The sequence below is a fragment of the Heterodontus francisci genome, chromosome 7 (assembly GCF_036365525.1).
Source record: "Heterodontus francisci isolate sHetFra1 chromosome 7, sHetFra1.hap1, whole genome shotgun sequence".
Classification (NCBI taxonomy): Eukaryota; Metazoa; Chordata; class Chondrichthyes; order Heterodontiformes; family Heterodontidae; genus Heterodontus; species Heterodontus francisci.
Genome location: NC_090377.1, coordinates 82490022 through 82508351, shown reverse-complemented (window position 1 = coordinate 82508351; position 18330 = coordinate 82490022). Strand labels below are relative to the sequence as shown.

General features: G+C 44.2%; 1 protein-coding gene across 5 annotated transcripts in view; it reads right to left on the bottom strand.

The window, feature by feature from the left end:
* The window catches only part of itga4 (integrin alpha 4), a 325335-nt gene that overhangs the window by 67360 nt on the left and 239645 nt on the right, over nt 1–18330 (bottom strand). The window lies entirely within an intron of this gene.

The following is an 18330-nucleotide window of genomic DNA, read 5'->3' as shown; positions in this document are numbered from 1 at the left end:
TGAGATGCCCATCAGCCTGGTGCTGAGCATACAGCAGAGCACCAGGTGTGCATCTGGGAGCGTGACAAGGGTACGCTAAAGACTTCCGCTGATGAATAATCTTCTTTCTGTCCTACATAAAATTATTTGGCATAGCACAAAGTCAGACACTAATGCAAAGTACTGGCACTGAAAATAATAAAAGTAAATGTGTTTAAATAATTTGCTGCATTCAAAATACATGCAAAAAGTGTGATTAAAGCAATAATATATTATACACAAAGTTTATAATTTCTTGTTTTACCACTGTAACCACTAGTATTTTGATCTAACCATCATAGGATTGCCTACTTCTCACCCCCTATTAAAAAAATCCAAAAATCCAAATTCAAGGCAAATTAGGCAGTTTTACAACATCTTCATAGATTAGAGATCAGGAGGTGTCAGCTCATGTGCAGGTAAATTTAAGACAAATATGATAAACTAAAACCCCACCTTTATAGCTTGACAACTCAGAGTCTAATTTCCTCACCTTTGAAGTACATCAGTCTAACCTGAACATACCTGCAAGGAGAATTGGGAGTTGAGCCATTCTGCTGGCTTCACACAACCTGCCAGAAATGACATTGGGTGGATGATACCTTTGCTGAAATATGAGCATGGCCAGGATTTTGCAGTCAGTGGTAAAGCAAGGCCCTTGCTCAAAGAAAGCTGCCTACAAGGATCTAGCCAGTCCACTACCATAGATTTCACCTTTCCTGACATTAATTTGATTCTGACACCCATGATAGGGGACCTCCGGCATCCATCAAAAGCAATGTCATCAAACAAGCTGAGTAGCCAATCACATTGAAGAATTCTCATAGTCAGCAAACCACGAAGTAAAATGCATTGATTATCTTTCTTTTTTTAAACATTTTATAGAGAGCGAAAGATTAGGATATACTCATGGAATTAAGGTAGAAGCTGAAATATCATAAACAAATTTTAAAAACTACTACTTACTATTTTAAAAACCTGTGGAGAAATTTGACATTCCACAAATATAAAATTAGTTTTTCAGGGCTAGAGAGACTGTTCAGCAGTAATTATGACTTAGTACACCGTTAAAACCCAGTTACACTTCATTCAACAAGGTATAATTTATGATTTTTTTCTTTTACAGTGAGATTAGAATATAAAATGTGGATGTTTACATCAATTCAGCAACTTCTAAAGATTTCCATTTATGGGGATTTTAAGAGCACACCCTATGAAGGAGCAGAGAAACACTGACAGCAACTTTTGGATTTCTGCATTTAACTGCGCATGTGCGGATGCCAGAAGTTGTTTCACAGTTTCACAGCTGTCATGACGACGAACACTGACAGTTTCACCATTATAACCTTAAAATCCTGTCCATTACAATAAGATAAGTGTGATGGAATGGCATCATACAACTATGGCTAAGCTGAATGTAGAAGAATTAAAGTTCAAAAGTTTTTCTTAAACTTAAGCCAGTATCACTACAGCAATTTCCCTTTCCATCTCACCTGGGATGAGAACCCCCTAGGTGTCATAAATTGGCTTGGTACCTGCCCTCTATATGTAAATTAATTTATCCCTGGGAAATAGATCAGGATGAAGGCATAGGCAAGGGGTGGTCAGTAGTTCTACTCCATTCAAATTTGTTATTCTGCAAAATATTTTACATCATATTGCTATTCTTACTATTACCACATCTAGTTATTTACATATTTAATTTAAAAGACTGCAAATAATAACAAAAAATATCAGAAATGTTTACACAATACTAGTATCTCAACTCCAACTGGAAGTTGTCAAAGTATGCCAAAAGCAAAACATGGGACAAACGATGCTTTTAAACTTTTAGTACAGGAAGAAATTTAAAGTGTTTTTCAATAATAAAGTTTCACTACTGGTAATCTTCAAACCTCCTTAGCCTATTTAAGGTAAAAAAGCATGAGGCAAACATGTAGAAGATAAACAGTAAAGTTAGACTTGCCATTGTTTTTCTGTTATATTAAGTTTAATCCATTTCGAGCTGTAAGACCTGAGAATTGACACTCCATTCATACTGCAGCTTAAGAAATACTTGAAATTATTGTTCTAAAATATTCCTTCCAATGTTGACTTTGCATTGAATATACAGCACAGGATCAGGCTGTTCAGCCCAACTTGTCTGTGTAGGTGTTTATACTCCACACAAGTCTCCTCCCATTCATAGAGTCATAGAGAGTTACAGCACTGAAACAGGCCCTTCAGTCCACCGAGTCTGTGCCGATCATCAAACGCCCATTTATACTAATCCTACATTAATCCCATATTCCCCAGCACATCCCCACCTGCCCTCAATTCTCCTACCACCTACCTACACTAGGGGCAATTTACAATGGCCAACTTACTTAGCAACCTGCAAGTCTTTGGCTGTGGGAGGAAACCGGAGCACCCGGCGGAAACCCACGCGGTCACAGGGAGAACTTGCAAACTCCGCACAGGCTACCTCATCTCAGCCTTTCATAATATTTTCCATTCTCCTTTCTCTCATGTACTTGTCTTGTTTCCTTTTGAAAGCATCTAAGATATTTGCCTCAACGATTTCCTGTGGTGGTAAGTTCCACATTCCAACCACTCCGAGTAAAGAAACTGATGTATTTTCCTATTGGATTTCATAGTAATAATCTTGTATTTCTTCGGAAGAAGGAATTCCTTCAAAAGAAGGAATTTTCCTCCACACAAGATCAGGTGGCAGGTTGTGCAACCTTGCCCGTCTAAGAGCGAAGACCAAAGTACGGAAAGTCCTCATCAGGGAACTCCTCTTTGCTGACGATGCTGCATTAACATCTTACACTGAAGAGTGTCTGCAGAGACTCATTGACAGGATTGTGGCTGCCTGCAACGAATTTGGCCTAACCATCAGCCTCAAGAAAACGAACATCATGGGACAGGATGTCAGAAATGCTCCATCCATCAATATCGGCGACCACGCTCTGGACGTGGTTCAAGAGTTCACCTACCTAGGCTCAACTATCACCAGTAACCAGTCTCACGATGCAGAAATCAACAAGCACATGGGAAAGGCTTCCACTGCTATGTCCAGACTGGCCAAGAGAGTGTGGGAAAATGGCGCACTGACATGGAACACAAAAGTCCGAGTGTATCAAGCCTGTGTCCTCAGTACCTTGCTCTACGGCAGCAAGGCCTGGACAACGTATGTCAGCCAAGAGCGACGTCTGAATTCATTCCATCTTCGCTGCCTCCGGAGAATCCTTGGCATGAGGTGGCAGGACTATATCTCCAACACAGAAGTCCTCGAGGCGGCCAACATCCCCAGCATATACACCCTACTGAGCCAGCGGCGCTTGAGATGGCTTGGCCATGTGAGCCGCATGGAGGATGGCAGGATCCCCAAGGACACATTGTACAGAGAGCTCCTCACTGGTATCAGACCCACCGGCTGTCCATGTCTCCGCTTTAAAGATGTCTGCAAACGCGACATGAAGTCCTGTGACATTGACCACAAGTTGTGGGAGTCAGTTGCCAGTTATCGCCAGAGCTGGCAGGCAGCCATAAAGGCGAGGCTAAAGTGTGGTGAGTTCAAGAGGCTTAGCAATTGGCAGGAAAAAAGACAGAAGCGCAAGGGGAGAGCCAACTGTGTAACAGCCCCGACAACCCATTTTATCTGTAGCACCTGTGGAAGAGTCTGTCACTCAAGAATTGGCCTTTATAGCCACTCCAGGCTCTGCTTCACAAACCACTGACCACCTCCAGGCGCTTACCCATTGCCTCTCGAGACAAGGAGACCAAAGAAGAAGAAGCTCTTGTATTTATAGCATCTAGTCGCCCACAAGTGGAAACATTCTCTCCACATCTACCCTTGCAACCTTGAAAATGTAGCAATATCGTACAAGTCAGATAGGGCTGAACTTTATGAGCATACCGCAAATCATGTTGGCACTCTCTGTTCTCAGAGGTCTTCCGGTGTAGATATGCCATCGCTGAGCCCCTGCAATATTTCGCGTCAGGGCTCATTTAAATGGAGAGGGCGGAGCAGCCTCCCCCGATGACGTCGAGGGGACGGCCATTCCGTCCCGGGCAACAGCGTCCGGCGCCACCACGCAGGCGCTGGCGCCATTTTGAAAGGGCTTCTGGCCCTTCAGGTAGAATCAAATTTTTAAAGGTGCCGGCGCCCAGAGATGACAAATAAAATTTCAGAGATACTTTCAATCCCCTTTCCACTGCCCCCACTGAGTTATCAATTAATAAAATAACCCGTCCCCCTGGAAAACCAATTTTTAAAATTACGAACTTTCAACTCCCAATTTCAGCACCTTTGACTCAATCCCTTCCCACCATCCCCGCACCCAATTGGAGCAGTTTTCCCTGCTCCCCCCGCCCTGAAATTTTCACTCCTTCCCCTTCCCCACCAGTGTCACTGCACAGAGCTCCAAACCGAGTTCAGAAGGCGTGGGAGTTCCGGCCGGTGCCCGGAATATCCGGGTGGGATGGCCGTCGCTACCAGGTAGTTAATTATTCTTTCATTTTAATATGATTTGCATATTGAAATGAAGGCCCCCACGCACCGAGGCCTCACTGCCGCCAGTAAAATGCGGTGAAGCCTTCTTGGCGTCGGAGGTCATGGCAGGCCTATCCCAGAAGAATCTTCTGGGCCCCCCTGCCATGACCCCCGAAGCCGGAGAGTTCATAAAATTCAGCCTATAATGTATTACAAAGCAGCAAACTGTGAAGCCGCATTTACCACTGCAATTTAAAATGTTAAGTTGCCAAATTCAGGTGCGCTGCTATCTGGGGAGCAGGCATCCACAGAGGGAAGGGAAATGAAAGGAACAGTTCTCTCTGAGCCCCAATTTGTAAGTAGTCACCAGCATAGAACAGCATTGTCAGAGGCCTCAAAGTTTGTTGCTTGCTTACTCTCACGCAAAGTAGTATTTGGCCTGTTTTGACCAAGGAACTGGCAAAAATGAGAGAACTGTACACATCAAATCAACAAAAATGTTACATAAAATGTTTTGTAGGACTTTTTCAGTACTTCACCACTAGTACTTGTTCCTTAGGAACTGTATCTGAAGGGATATTCTTTGTAAGGATAAAAGGTTAAGGAAAGAGAGAAAGAAAATGAAAGAAAACCTGGCATTTTTATGGCACCTTTCACAGACCTCATGGACACCCCACAGCGCTTTACAGGCCAATGAAGTACTTTAGAAGTGTAATCACTATTGTCATGTAGGAAATACAGCAAGCTCTCACAAACTGCAACGTGATAATGACCAGATCATCTGTGTTTGTGATATAGATTGTGTGATAAATATTGGCCAAGTTACTGGGGATAACTTCCCTGCTCTTCTTTGAAATAGTGTCAAGGCAGCTTTTATGTGCACCTGAGAGAGCAGACGGTGCCTGGATTTAACGCCTCATCTGAAAGACAGCACTTCAGAGAGTGAAACATTCCCTCAGTATAGCACCGAAGTGTCAGCCTAGAATTCTGTTATAGTACAGGGTGTATTTTTCACTGAATGGTACTTGGCACAAATAATAGCATCACAATATTTAGGAACAAGATTAGGCCATTCAACCGCTCAAACCTGTTCTACCTTTGAAATTAGATCTTAACTGATCTCTTTGCCAAGTCATGTGTAATAGCATCTCGGGATTGGTATAACTAAGTTGCCCTCATCTGCATTTAAGATGATTAGGGTCATCAGGTTCCATAGCACCTGCAGCAGCTCCTGTAGAGACATTTTTTCTAATAAAATTTTATATGAAATACTGTTTTAATTAGACAAAGCACTGGGAAATTAACAAATGATGCCAACATAGAAATGCAAAGATGAACAAGCAAATAAGCAATGATATGAACAGTTAAACTTACTCCTGTGCACTTCATCCTAATCTGCTTTACAACACACACCATGCTCCCAACTTCAACTATTATTTGAAAATATTATTCTGTCTAAGAATAACTTCTTTTTCAGGCAAATTAAACCAAGCTTTTTCTATCTGTGTTTCTCAGCATAAATTGCATTTTCTTGTTTGCTTTATCTGTTTTCACTTATGAGTTCTCTTTTTTCCCCTCTGCTCGATGACAAACCCAAAATGTTTGACTAATGTTGTATGGGTTAAGGACAATTGAAACTAGTGTGTTTTAGTTTTAAACTATTATTTTTCATTTTATGTCGAACTGTTGTATGAATAACCTTTAAAAATGAATGCATACCACCACAATTAATAATGGGGAGAAATGAAAAGCAAGAGAAGAAAGTAGGCAGTTTAGAAGTGAAAGTAAACTTTACGTAAATAGGTTAAAAGACTGAATGGTTGAAAAGATATTGAACAGGACAAAAGAGTAAAAACAAATTAGGATATGGGAAGGCAAAAAAATGGGAAAATTGCCAAACCATGGGAATCCAAACTAAAGTGGGCATATATTAATGCACAGTGTATAATAAAAAAATTCATAGAACTAAGATTATTATTTAAAATATAATATGTATTAAAATATAGTAAAAATGTAACAAGGATTATGCAAGATTCCAAGAGGAGATTCATAGTCTAACAGGAAGGGCAGTTAAGGTGGTAGATGCAGTCCAATGTACAAAAATCTGAAGTATTAAATTTTGGAAGACCAGGGAAAGGAAATATACTATAGATTATTTAGATTTTCAATCGGTTTGAGGAGCAGAAGGATTTAGGCGTTCAGAAACTCAAGTCATTAAAAGGTGGCTGTTAAGGCCTACCTAAAAAATATATTTTTATGCTATATATTACTGTTAATCTGATTGTTCATGCAGGCAAGAACAAAGTACTTGGGTTGTTTGGAAGGTGCAGCAATTTGCATGTGGAAATTAAAACTAATCTGTTTTAATGGAAACATCCAAGGAATATGCTTTGCAAATTAGTAAACATGTTTTCCTCCTTTCTGAGCTGAGGGAAAAGCATCTTTGTAATGAATCTCTGTGCACACAACCTGATTCTCCCTGGTCTTGTTGATATCACAGCATATGGCACTGAAAGCCTTTTTGTTTAAGAACCCATGGTCAACAACAAAGGCCCACAGTGAAGGACACTCCCAAGGTTGCAACGAGTGAAGAAATAAATAACAAAGTAATGATCAGTTCCTTGAATAAAGCATATAAAAATTGCAGCAATACTTTATGCTCTATTTCATTATGCATTTATTTTAGGTGTCTGAAATCAATATTAATGGGACAGAAATGTGCTCAAAATGGGGTTGATAGACATACTACCCAATTAATGGTAACGCTCCGGGCTGAATTTTACGTTTTGAATGCCGGTCCCGCCATTGGGTGTGGAGTCGGGTGCAAGGCACATTGGGGGATGGAGTGGCCAGCCGCACGCGATTCAGAGGCGGCCGGCCAATTAAGACTAATGAGCCATGAACTCCAACCAATTGCTTGATCGGAGTCGGGCCCGGAGATGGGGAGCACAAGGTCAGATGACACCTTGGCAGGGTCTGACGCCATTTTTAAAGGCTGCCAGCCCTGCATTGAACTCTGCATTGGGAAGGCCTGGAAGAGGAAGAGGTGACATTGAATGATTAGAGATGGCTGACAGGAGACCCTGTGTGGTCCCACGCTTTCCTGATGCCTCCCTCCAGGTGCTACAACAGGCTGTCAGGGAGAGGAGGGTCTTCTTGTTCCCAACGGGACGGGAAGAGGAGACTGGTGAGTCAAACCAAACAGACCTAACTCCAGATTGATGAGGAAGTCAGCAGATGTGCCGTAATCACAAGCGGATCAATGACCTCATCCGGGCTGCAAAAGTGAGTATTATTTAATCCTTTCATCCTCTTGAGCCATGCCTCTGTTGAAGGAGGATGTTGCTTTGGTATGAGAGTGATGTACCCCCCAGACGTGGGCAAAGGGACAGGGAGTGCAGCATGTCTGCCAGCGGCCTGCCACAGTGGCCCCGACAGTGGCTACGTCGCCTCTAGTCCAGAACCAAGGTCACCTCAACCTCTGTCATTGAGCTGCAGTACGCTGACAACGCTTGTGTATGTGCACACTCAAAGACTGAGCTTCAAACCCTCGTCGATGCATTCACTGAGTCGTATGAAAGAATGGGCCTAAAGCTAAACATCCAGAAGACAAAGATCCTCTACCAGTCTGCTGCCACAGCGCAACACTGCCCCCCGACTATCAAGATCCACAGCAAACCACTGGACAACGTGGATCACTTCTCATACCTTGGGAGCCTCCTCTCAGCAAAGGCAGACATCAATGATGAAATTCCGCATCGCCTCCAGTGTGCCAGCGCAACCTTCGGTCATCTGAGGAAAAGAGTGTTTGATGACAAAGACCTCAAACCTGGCGCCAAGCTCATGGTCTACAGGGCCGCAGTGTTACCTGCCCTCCTATATGTGTCAGAAACATGGGCACTGTACAGCAGACATCTCAAAGCCCTGGAGAGATATCACCAGTGGTGCCTCTGCAAGATCCTGCAAATTCATTGGCAGGACAGGTGCTCCAATATCAGTGTCCTCTTTCAGGCCAACATCCCCAGTATCAAGACACTGGTCATGGCTGGTCAGTTACGCTAGGCGGGCCACATCTTCCGCGTGCCTGACACAAGACTCCCAAAACAAGCTTTCTACTCTGAGCTCCGTCATGGCAAAAAGCTACCAGGAGGGCAGAGGAAATGCTACAAGGATGTCTTAAAGCCTCCCTTAAAAAATGTGACATCTCCACTGATTCATGTGAATCTCTTGCCCGAGACCACCTAAAATAGAGAAAAAGCATCTGCCAAGGTGCCAGCCAGTTCATGCAAATCAATTTGTGCCAAATCGGACACCGGTGGAAAATGCTGCGCATACTGCCACCTCTGAGAGAACATAGGAGCAGGAGTAGGCCATTTAGCCCATCGAGCCTGCTCCGCCATTCAATTAGATCATGGCTGATCATCTACCTCAATGCCACTTTCCCGGGCTATTCCCACATCCCTCGATGTCATTAGTATCCAGATATCTATCGATTTCTGTCTTGAACATGCTCAATGATTGAGCTTTCGCAGCCCTCTGGTATAGAGAATTCCAAAGATTCACCACCCTCTGAGTAAAGAAATTCCTCCTCATCCCAGTCTTAATGGCCTACCCCTTATTCTGAGACTGTGTCCCCTGGTTCTAGATTCACCATCCAGAGGAAACATCCTATCTACAGCCACCCTGTCACACCCTGTAAGAATTTTGTAAGTTTCAATGTGATCACCTCTCATTCTTCGAAACTCTAGAGGGCGGCACAGTGGCGCAGTGGTTAGCACCGCCGCCTCACAGCTCCAGGGACCCGGGTTCGATTCCGGGTACTGCCTGTGCGGAGTTTGCAAGTTCTCCCTGTGTCTGTGTGGGTTTTCTCCGGGTGCTCCGGTTTCCTCCCACAAGCCAAAAGACTTGCAGGTTGATAGGTAAATTGGCCATTATAAATTGTCACTAGTATAGGTAGGTGGTAGGGAAATATAGGGATAGGTGGGGATGTTTGGTGGGAATATGGGATTAGTGTAGGATTAGTATAAATGGGTGGTTGATGTTCGGCACAGACTTGGTGGGCCGAAGGGCTTGTTTCAGTGCTGTATCTCTAATCTAATCTAATCAATACAGGCCCAGTTTCCTCAATCTCTCCTCATTAGACAATCCCACCATGCCAGGGATTAGTCTGGTGAACCTCTATTGCACTCCCTCTATGGCAATTATATCCTTCCTTAGATGAAGAGACCTAAACTGTACACAATACTGCAGGTGTGGTGTCACCAAGGCTTTATACAATTGCTGCAAGACTTCTTTACTCCTGTACTCAAATCCCCTTGCGATGAAGTCCAACATACCATATGCCTTCCTAATTGCTTACTGCACCTGCATGCTAGCTTTTAGTGACTCATGAACAAGGACACCCGGTTCTCTTTGGACATCAACATTTACCAACCTCTCACCATTTAAGAAATATTCTGTCTTTCTGTTTTTTCTACCAAAGTGGATAACTTCACACTTATTCACATTATATTCAATGTGTCATGTTCTTGCCCATTCACTTAGCCTGTCCAACTCCCCTTGATGCCTCCTTGCATCCTCCTCACAACTTACATTCCCACCTAGTTTTGTGTCATCAGCAAATGTGGAAATATTACATTTGGACCCCACATCCAAATCATTTATATAGATTGTGAACAACTGTGGCCCCAGCACAGATCCTTGCAGTACCCCACTAGTAACAGCCTGCCATCCTGAGAATGACCGATTTATTCCAATTCTCTGTTTTTTGTCTGTCAACCAATTCTCAATCCATTCCAGTATATTACCCCCAATCCCATGTGCTCTAATTTTGTTCACTAACCTCCTGTGTGGGACCTTATCAAAAGCCTTCTGAAAATCCAAATACACCACATCCACTGGTTCTATGCAACATGTATCTATGCAACAAATAACATCCTCAAAAAACTCCAACTGGTTTGTCAAACATGATTTTCCTTTCATAAATCCATGTTGACTCTGCCCAATCATATCATTATTTTCGAAGTATCTCGTTATCACATCCTTTATAATAGATTCCAACATTTTCTCTACTACTGACGTCAAAGCAACAGGTCTGTAGTTCTCTGTTTTCTTTCTCCCTCCCTTCTTAAATAGAGGGGTTACATTTGCTACTTTCCAGAATCTATAGAATTTTGAGAGATAACCACCAATGCATCCACTATCTCTATAGCCACCTTCGTCAATACTCTGGGATGTAGCTCATCTGGTCCAGGGGATTTATCAACATTCAATCCAATTACTTTTTTGAGTACTACCTCTTTATGAATGCTAATTTCTTTCAGTTCCTCATTTTTGCAAGTCCCTTGGTTCCCTAGTATTTCTGAGAGATTTTCTGTATCTTCCTCTGTGAAGACAGACACAAAGTAATTGTTTAGTTTCTCCGCCATTTCCTCATTCTCCTCAGAGAGTCCATTGGCACCTCATACTCCTCCAGCCTCCATCAGCACAGATACTCGCACCTTGGTGGCTTTGCATGTGAGTTTAGATCTGGGCACAGAGTCTGGTGAGCACAGCACACGCATGCCCAAGCAGATGATGGAGGCAGTGACAGCCCAAGCCTTTAACAGTCGGAGGACCATGGGAGACCAGGTCCATACTGAGCCCCAGGCACCAACAAGAGAAATGCTGGAACTGCAGCGAGAGGTGCAACAACATCTGGCAGAGATGCCAGAGGCTATGTGTGCCCAAGTGCAATCGATGGAGGAGTTCATCCAAGCCTTGACCTCGGCATTGTCTCTGACTGGCGCACGAGTGGTATCCTCCATTAAGGGTGGTGATCTCATTGAGAGCTACATCTAGCAGAGCTCTCAGTATTTGCTGGATATTCATGCAGACCTCCATACTCTCATCCTGACCATGGGTGCAAGACAGCAGTGGCAAGGATAGAGGGGGACAGGGACATCAAGTCACCACCAGGTCCTCTGTCCTCTCAGGTCGACAGAGAGGCAGAAGTCTACCTTGATAGGGAAGAGGAGTCTATACCACCCGCAGCTGGGGGCTTCTCTCAAGATAATCCTGGTGTGGGCAGCAGCTCCTCTGTCCCTCTGCCAGTGTCGCCAGTTCAACATCCCAGCCGGAAGAGAGTGTAATGCTTCTTTGCAGGTGGCCGCAGCATGCCAGGGCTCTCCAGACCCAAGGTATCCTGAGGACAGCTGCCAAGGTCATCTGTAGCCACACCACAGGGCCCCAAGGTCAGCAGTCAGCCTCCACCTCAGCTGACAGTGCAGGTGTAGCACCATGTAGGAGTTCACGTAAGTGAATTAAGAATTGCAATTAAAATCATTGGGTTTTCACAGGTGAGCGTTTGTTTATCATTACACTGTCCACCTCCATTATGACTATAAATAAATCTTTACTGTTAGGCATGCTCTCCCTCCCTTTTTCCTCCATCAAGGGCTTGACCCTTCACTGCATCCCAGCCCCGAGTAAGAAGCTGGAGGCGATCGCTGATGTTGCAAGGGCTCAATTCTGGAGCCTCATCAGATCAGCTCTGCACGAATGTTCAATAAGACAATGCATCATTAAGGAAGGAATGGTGAAAAGTGGTTGCAGAAAGGAAGGTCTTTATTGGATAAGGTACAAGGGCCATTAAGGATCAAATGAAACGCTAATGTATAAGGGCATCGTGAGCCTCCCTTGTGTATCTCTCATGTCTAATGTTATTTTGCTCCTGGGGTTCTAGCCTGCCCATCTTCCCACTCCACATCCTCATCGTCTGAGGAGGCAGTCCGCTCCTCGCTTTCTTCATCACTCATTGGCTCCTACCTCTACAGAGTAGGGTTGGGCAGCGCACAGCAAATGACGACAATGCGGGTGACCCTTGCTGGGACATAATGAAGGACTCCCCAAGACTGATCCAGGCACCTGACTATCATCTTCAGCGGACCAATTGCCTGCTTAATGGTAGCTCGCATTGTCCCATGGCAGGTGTTGTACCTCTCCTCTGCATCCATGCTTTGGTTCCTCACAGGCATCAGCAGCCACGTACTCAGTGGATAGCAGTTGTCTCCAAGGATCCATTCCTGAAGGCTGGACGGAGGGTGGAAAAGTTCAGGAACCTGGAACTGCTTCAAAATGTAGGCACCATGGCAACTTCCTGGGAAGTGTGTGCAGACCTGCAGGATCTGTTTACGGTGGTTGCTTGCCAGTTGTATATTTCTTTTTATTTGTTTCATGGGATGTGGTTGCTGCTGGCAAGACCAGCATTTGTTGCCCATCCCTAATTGCCCTAGAGAAGGTGGTGGTGAGCTGCCTTCTTAAACTACTGCAGTCCATCTGGTGTGGGTACACTCACAGTGCCGTTAGGAAGGAAGATCCAGGATTTTGATCCATTGAGGGAGTGGAAGCCCTTTGTGTCGGAGAAGGGCTCTGCCTGGTGTTCCAGAGCCTTGATAGCTACATGCGTGTAGTCGATGATCCCTTGCACTTGGGGAAATCCAGCAATGGCCCCGAAACCAATGACCCTCTCTGCTTGTGAGTTGGGATCCATGCGGAACTGCACATAATCTCTGGTCCTCCTGAACAGGGTATCAGTGACCTCCTTGATGCACTGATGTGCCACAGACTGCAAGATGCCATAAATGTCCCCTGTGGATTCCTGGAATGATCCTGCAGCATAGAAATTTAGCACCACGCTGACATTCAGGGCCACTGGCATTGGATTGCTACCCAGTCCCTTGTGGCACAGCTCATTATGCATCATTGTACACAGGTCAGTGACAGCCTCCCTAGACAGCCAGAGTCTTCATTGGCACTGCCTCTCTGCAGGTAGTTGAACTTTGACCTGTACCTGTAAATGGGTACCTCCTTCTGTGCCAGCCACCTCCCCCTCTCTCTCCTGTTATGGCCACGTGGTGAGGGGTGTGGGTGGTTCCCACTGTTTAACTTCCAACTGACCACAGCAAGTGATTTTTGTTATTAAAGTTTAACCCCTTTGTGCTTTATTTGTCAAATAGACAGCGAAAGGTTTTCTTGTAGGATTAAAAACAGAAGATTAATAATTTATTGAGCAATATGCCTTATCCCAAAATTGTCGCAACTGCACCCACTCACGCATTCACTTGCGCACACACACGCACACACACAAAAAGAGACAGATAGACAGGAAAAGAGGCAAGTGTTTTGAAGTGAGGTTGGCTTTTGGGGTTCACGGTAAACCTGTTGAACTTCCTCTTTACAGAATCACAGAATTCACAGAATTGTTACAGCGCAGAAGGAGGCCATTTGGCCCACCGTGTCTGCACTGACTCTCCTAACAAGCATTTCACCTAGTGCCACTCTCCTGCCTTCTCCCCGTAACCCTGCACATTCTTCCTTTTCATATAAACTGTCTAATTCCCTCGATTGAACCTGGCTCCACCACACTCTCAGGCAGTGCATTCCAGATCCTAACCACATGCTGCACAAAGATGATTTTCCTCATGTGACATTTGCTACTCTTACCCATTACTTTAAATCGGTGCCCTGTCGTTCTCGATCCTTTCACAAGTGGTAACAGTTTCTCTCTACCTACTATGTTCAGACCCGTCATGATTTTGAATACCTCTAACAAATCACCTCTCAGCCTTCTCTTCTCCAAGGAAAACAGTCCCAACTTCTACAATCTTCATAACTGAGGTTCCTCATTCCTGGAATAATTCTCGTGAATCTTTTCTGCAGTCTCTCTCTAATGCCTTCACATCTTTCCTAAACTCCCAGAACCAGACACAAGACTCCAGCTAAGGCTGAATTAGTGCCTTATATAAGTTCAACATACCTTCCTTGTTCTTGTACTCTATGCCCCTATTAATAAAGCCCAAGGTACTGTATACTTTATTAATAGCTTTCAACCTGTCCTGCCACCTTCGATGACTTATGCACATAAACACCCAGGTTCTGCTCCTGCACCCTCTTTAGAGTTGCACCCTTTATTTCATATTGTCTCTCCATGTTCTTCCTAACAAAATGTATCACTTCACATTTCTCCGCATTGAACCTCAATTGCCACCTGTCTGCCCATTCCAACAAATTGTCTATGTCCTTTTGTAGTTCTACACTATCCTCCTCACAGTTCACAAGGCTTCCAAGTTTTGTATCATCCGCAAACTTTGAAATTGTGCCCTGCACACCAAGGTCTAGGTCATTAACACCGACCCCGGGGGAACTCCACTACAAACCCTCCTCCAGCCCGAAAAGGATCTATTAACCACTACTCTTTGTTTCCTGTCTCTCAGACAATTCTGTATCCATGTTGCTGCTGCCCCTTTTATTACTTGAGCTATAACCTTTCTCACAAGTCTGTTGTGTGGCAGTGTATTAAACGCCTTTTGGAAGTCCATGCACACCATATCAACAGCATTTCCCTCATCAACCTTCTCTGTTACCTCTTCAAAAAACTCCAGCAAGTTGGTTAAACATGATTTTCCCTTAAGAATTCCATGCTGGCTTTCTTTAATTAACCCGCATTTGTCCATGTGACTTTTAATTTTGTCCCAAATTATTCTTTCTAAAATATTCCCCAGCACCGAAGTTAAACTGACTGGCCTGTAGTTGCTGGGCTTATCTTATACCCTTTTCTGAATAAGAGTGTAATGTTTGCAATTCTCCAGTCCTCTGGGACCACCTCTGAGTCTAAGGGAGATTTAAAAATTATGGCCCCGTAATTTCCATTCTCAATTCTCTCAGTATCCTTGGATACATCTCATCCGGTCCTGATGCTTTATCAACTTTAAGTACAGACAGCCTATCTAATACCTCCTCCTTATCAATTTTAAACCCTTCTAGTGTCTGAATCACCTCCTCTTTCATCATTGTCTGAGTTGCACCTTCTTCCTTAGTAAAGACAGATGCAAAGTATTCATTTAATACCTCAGCTATGCCCTCTGCCTCCATGCACAAATCTGTTCTTCGGTCCCATTCCTCCTTTTACTATTTATATGTCTGTAGAAAACTTTGGGATTCCCTTTTATGTTAACTGCCAGTCTCTTTTCACACTCTCTCTTTGCTTCTCTTACTTGCATCACTTGTCAGCCTATTGGCTAAGATCAAGCGTAGTGTGTATTTCTCTTTAGTTGCAGGCCTGGAGTGTTTGTAGATTTCTCTGTTGGTTGAAAATTCAGTTTGAAGACAGGGATCACTTCCAGTTCTCTGCTGCACAAATTGTAATGTAAGATTCACAGCAGGGCGCCTTCCTTTCAGCTTGCTGTTTTTTCTCCCAGCTCTCAGCTGGACAAGCTTTGGAGATGCTTTTTCCTGGATCTCACCCTCTTTCTCTCTCTCTCTCTCTCTCTCTCTCCAGGGAGCTACCTTCTAAGCTAGAAGTCTCTCACATCTTGCTTCTGTTGGGACTCACAGATCTTCCTCCCTGTGGTGACTGACAATGGTTCAGGATGTGGCTACTTCACACCTTCATTGTTTCAGAAGAACCCATTCAATTCAAAAATGTCTCTTGATGGGTTCAGGATGGGTATAATTGACACCTCTTAATGTATCCTTCTGTTCTTGCCAGACGGTAAGACAGTTTGAATATACAAAACCAGGCTTTTTGACATTTGGCAGCCATTTTGAAGCACACAGTCCACTTTTCTTTTTAGAGAAAAGTCTATTTTTATAACTCTTCAAGTTTAGTTCTTGTATTTTCAATCGCTGCACTTTACGGGAGCATAACACTCCTCTTCGCCCTTCTGCCGTGTCGAGGCCGCTGAGGTCCCTCCTGTGGCCACACAGTCTGTTGCAGTTCCACTGAAGGTGCCTGGCCCTCCCTCCCACCTAGGTGTACTTCGTCTTCAACAAGGTCCCTGAAGCCTGGATAAATGAGGCCCATGATACGTGTCCTCTCCCTTAAAGGCAGTCTTCCCCTGCCACTGTCCCCGTCTTGATAACCCCAATTGTGACCATTGCCCAGGTTTTACTTGCTCGTTGCCCTCTTGAATTGGCCCCCCCTGCAGCGCAGGCAATCTTCCCCTCACTCCTGACAAACTAAGCTCAGCCCTCCCTTCGTGGCCCTTGATATTTGTCCTTCCGATAGCCTCCCCTTCCAGGCAGCCATGATCGGCCGCCTTGATGTCACCTCCTTCAAGGAAACGAGACTCTGAAGCCCCGTAAGACACGTGCGCCATTTTAAAAATTGTATCCTACAAATAAAACTGTTTTCAATTGGCCATTTAGCTAGATTAATTATCTACCCACCGCGTGGCCATCGGATCTCCACCCACCATGCTTGCCGCCGTGACCAAAATCGGGATGGAACGTCATGACGTCGGATTTCCGATCTTATGTCCCTGAACATCCGCATATGAGTCCACATTGTTCCCTTAAAATTCAGCCCTCCGGCTGTTGCCATTTTGAAAGTGCCTAGTCTTGAACGCTGGAGCGCCTGCCTGTTTCGGACAATAGCTCAATTGATTTTGTAATTTGAAGCCTTTGGGTGAAGCTCAGAACCGAATTGCAATTTTAAGGGGTCATGAGTACAGCGTACACCACAGTTAGGGTGCTCCTCCTGGTTCCACATAAATACCAAGGGCCACTGCCAGCACATGCTCTACTTTGTCTCCCCCCCACTCCTTAGACTTAGCTGCGGGCTGGCTTGGTGGAGGAGACAGACAAAATGACAAAATCCCTCTCATTGAGGTACATCAAGACATTCATTTGGCACCTGCAGATCATAGGTTCTATTTAAATAAGGTCTAGGTCACAAAATGGCTCTTGCCCCTTCACATATCGAATGCTGGGCTGGCACATTCTGCTTCTTGAGTGCACCAAAGGTAAAATCAGCCCAGTTTCATTCTGAGAGTCCTTCTCTGAAGATGTGAAGGATGTGTTTTTCATTCCATATTTGATAAATACATTTAAATTCCAGCTGACGTTAAGGCTAATTAGAACATTTTTACAAAATGCAATTTCACCATCTTTCAAGAGATAACAGGAAGGATTTTCCTCTTTAGTTATGCCGGATTTTGCTGTAACTCGGACTGGCAGGGACATAAAGTTGGGGTGTGAACCATTCTACCAGCTCCTTGCTGCTGTTGCTATTAACATAATTTTCTGTCTGCGGTGACGTCAGATGCTAAAGACGTCATCCAGATATTCACAGGTATATTCAAAGTAAGTGGTATTGAGAGGATGATGTCATATATTATACTTCCGATCATAACTGCAATAGGAACACTGAACACAACTAGTTACTGCCATCTAGCATTGGGAAGGGCCAGCAGAAAGCTGAATGTGAATATAGCATCCTGCAATTGATTCAGCCCTTCCCCACAGGAATTTTAAACTTCATCACAGAAATTTTCCTTCTCCAATAGACAGGCAGCCTACTTCCACTGTTGGAGGCACCTCAAGCCTACATGTGGCCCAGCATTTTTCTACTTCAATTTATCAAGTTTCTGTCCAATACAAACAACAATTTTCATTTATATAGCACCTCTAAACTTATTTTAAAAAAATTCTAAAGCAATTAAGAGGTATAATTGATGCTACTGGATGCAGAGACAATGAAGGAGATAAAAGAAAGAATGACCAGAAGCTTGGTGAGAAGGTTGGGTTTTAAGGACCACCTTAAAAGGAGGAGAATGGTGGATGGGTAGAGGGATGTATGGGAGGCAATTCTAGAGCACAGGACCTAGACAACCAAAAGCACGGCAGTCAATTGGGGGGTAAAAGTGAGGGGTTGCAGACTCAGAGGAACCGAGAGCTTGGACGTGGGTTGTAGGGCTGGAGCAGGTAAGGGCGATGGGAGGGGTAAAGCCATTAAGGGAATTAGATAGGAGGATGAGAATTATAAATTTGAAGTGTTTTGGTACTGGAAGCCAATG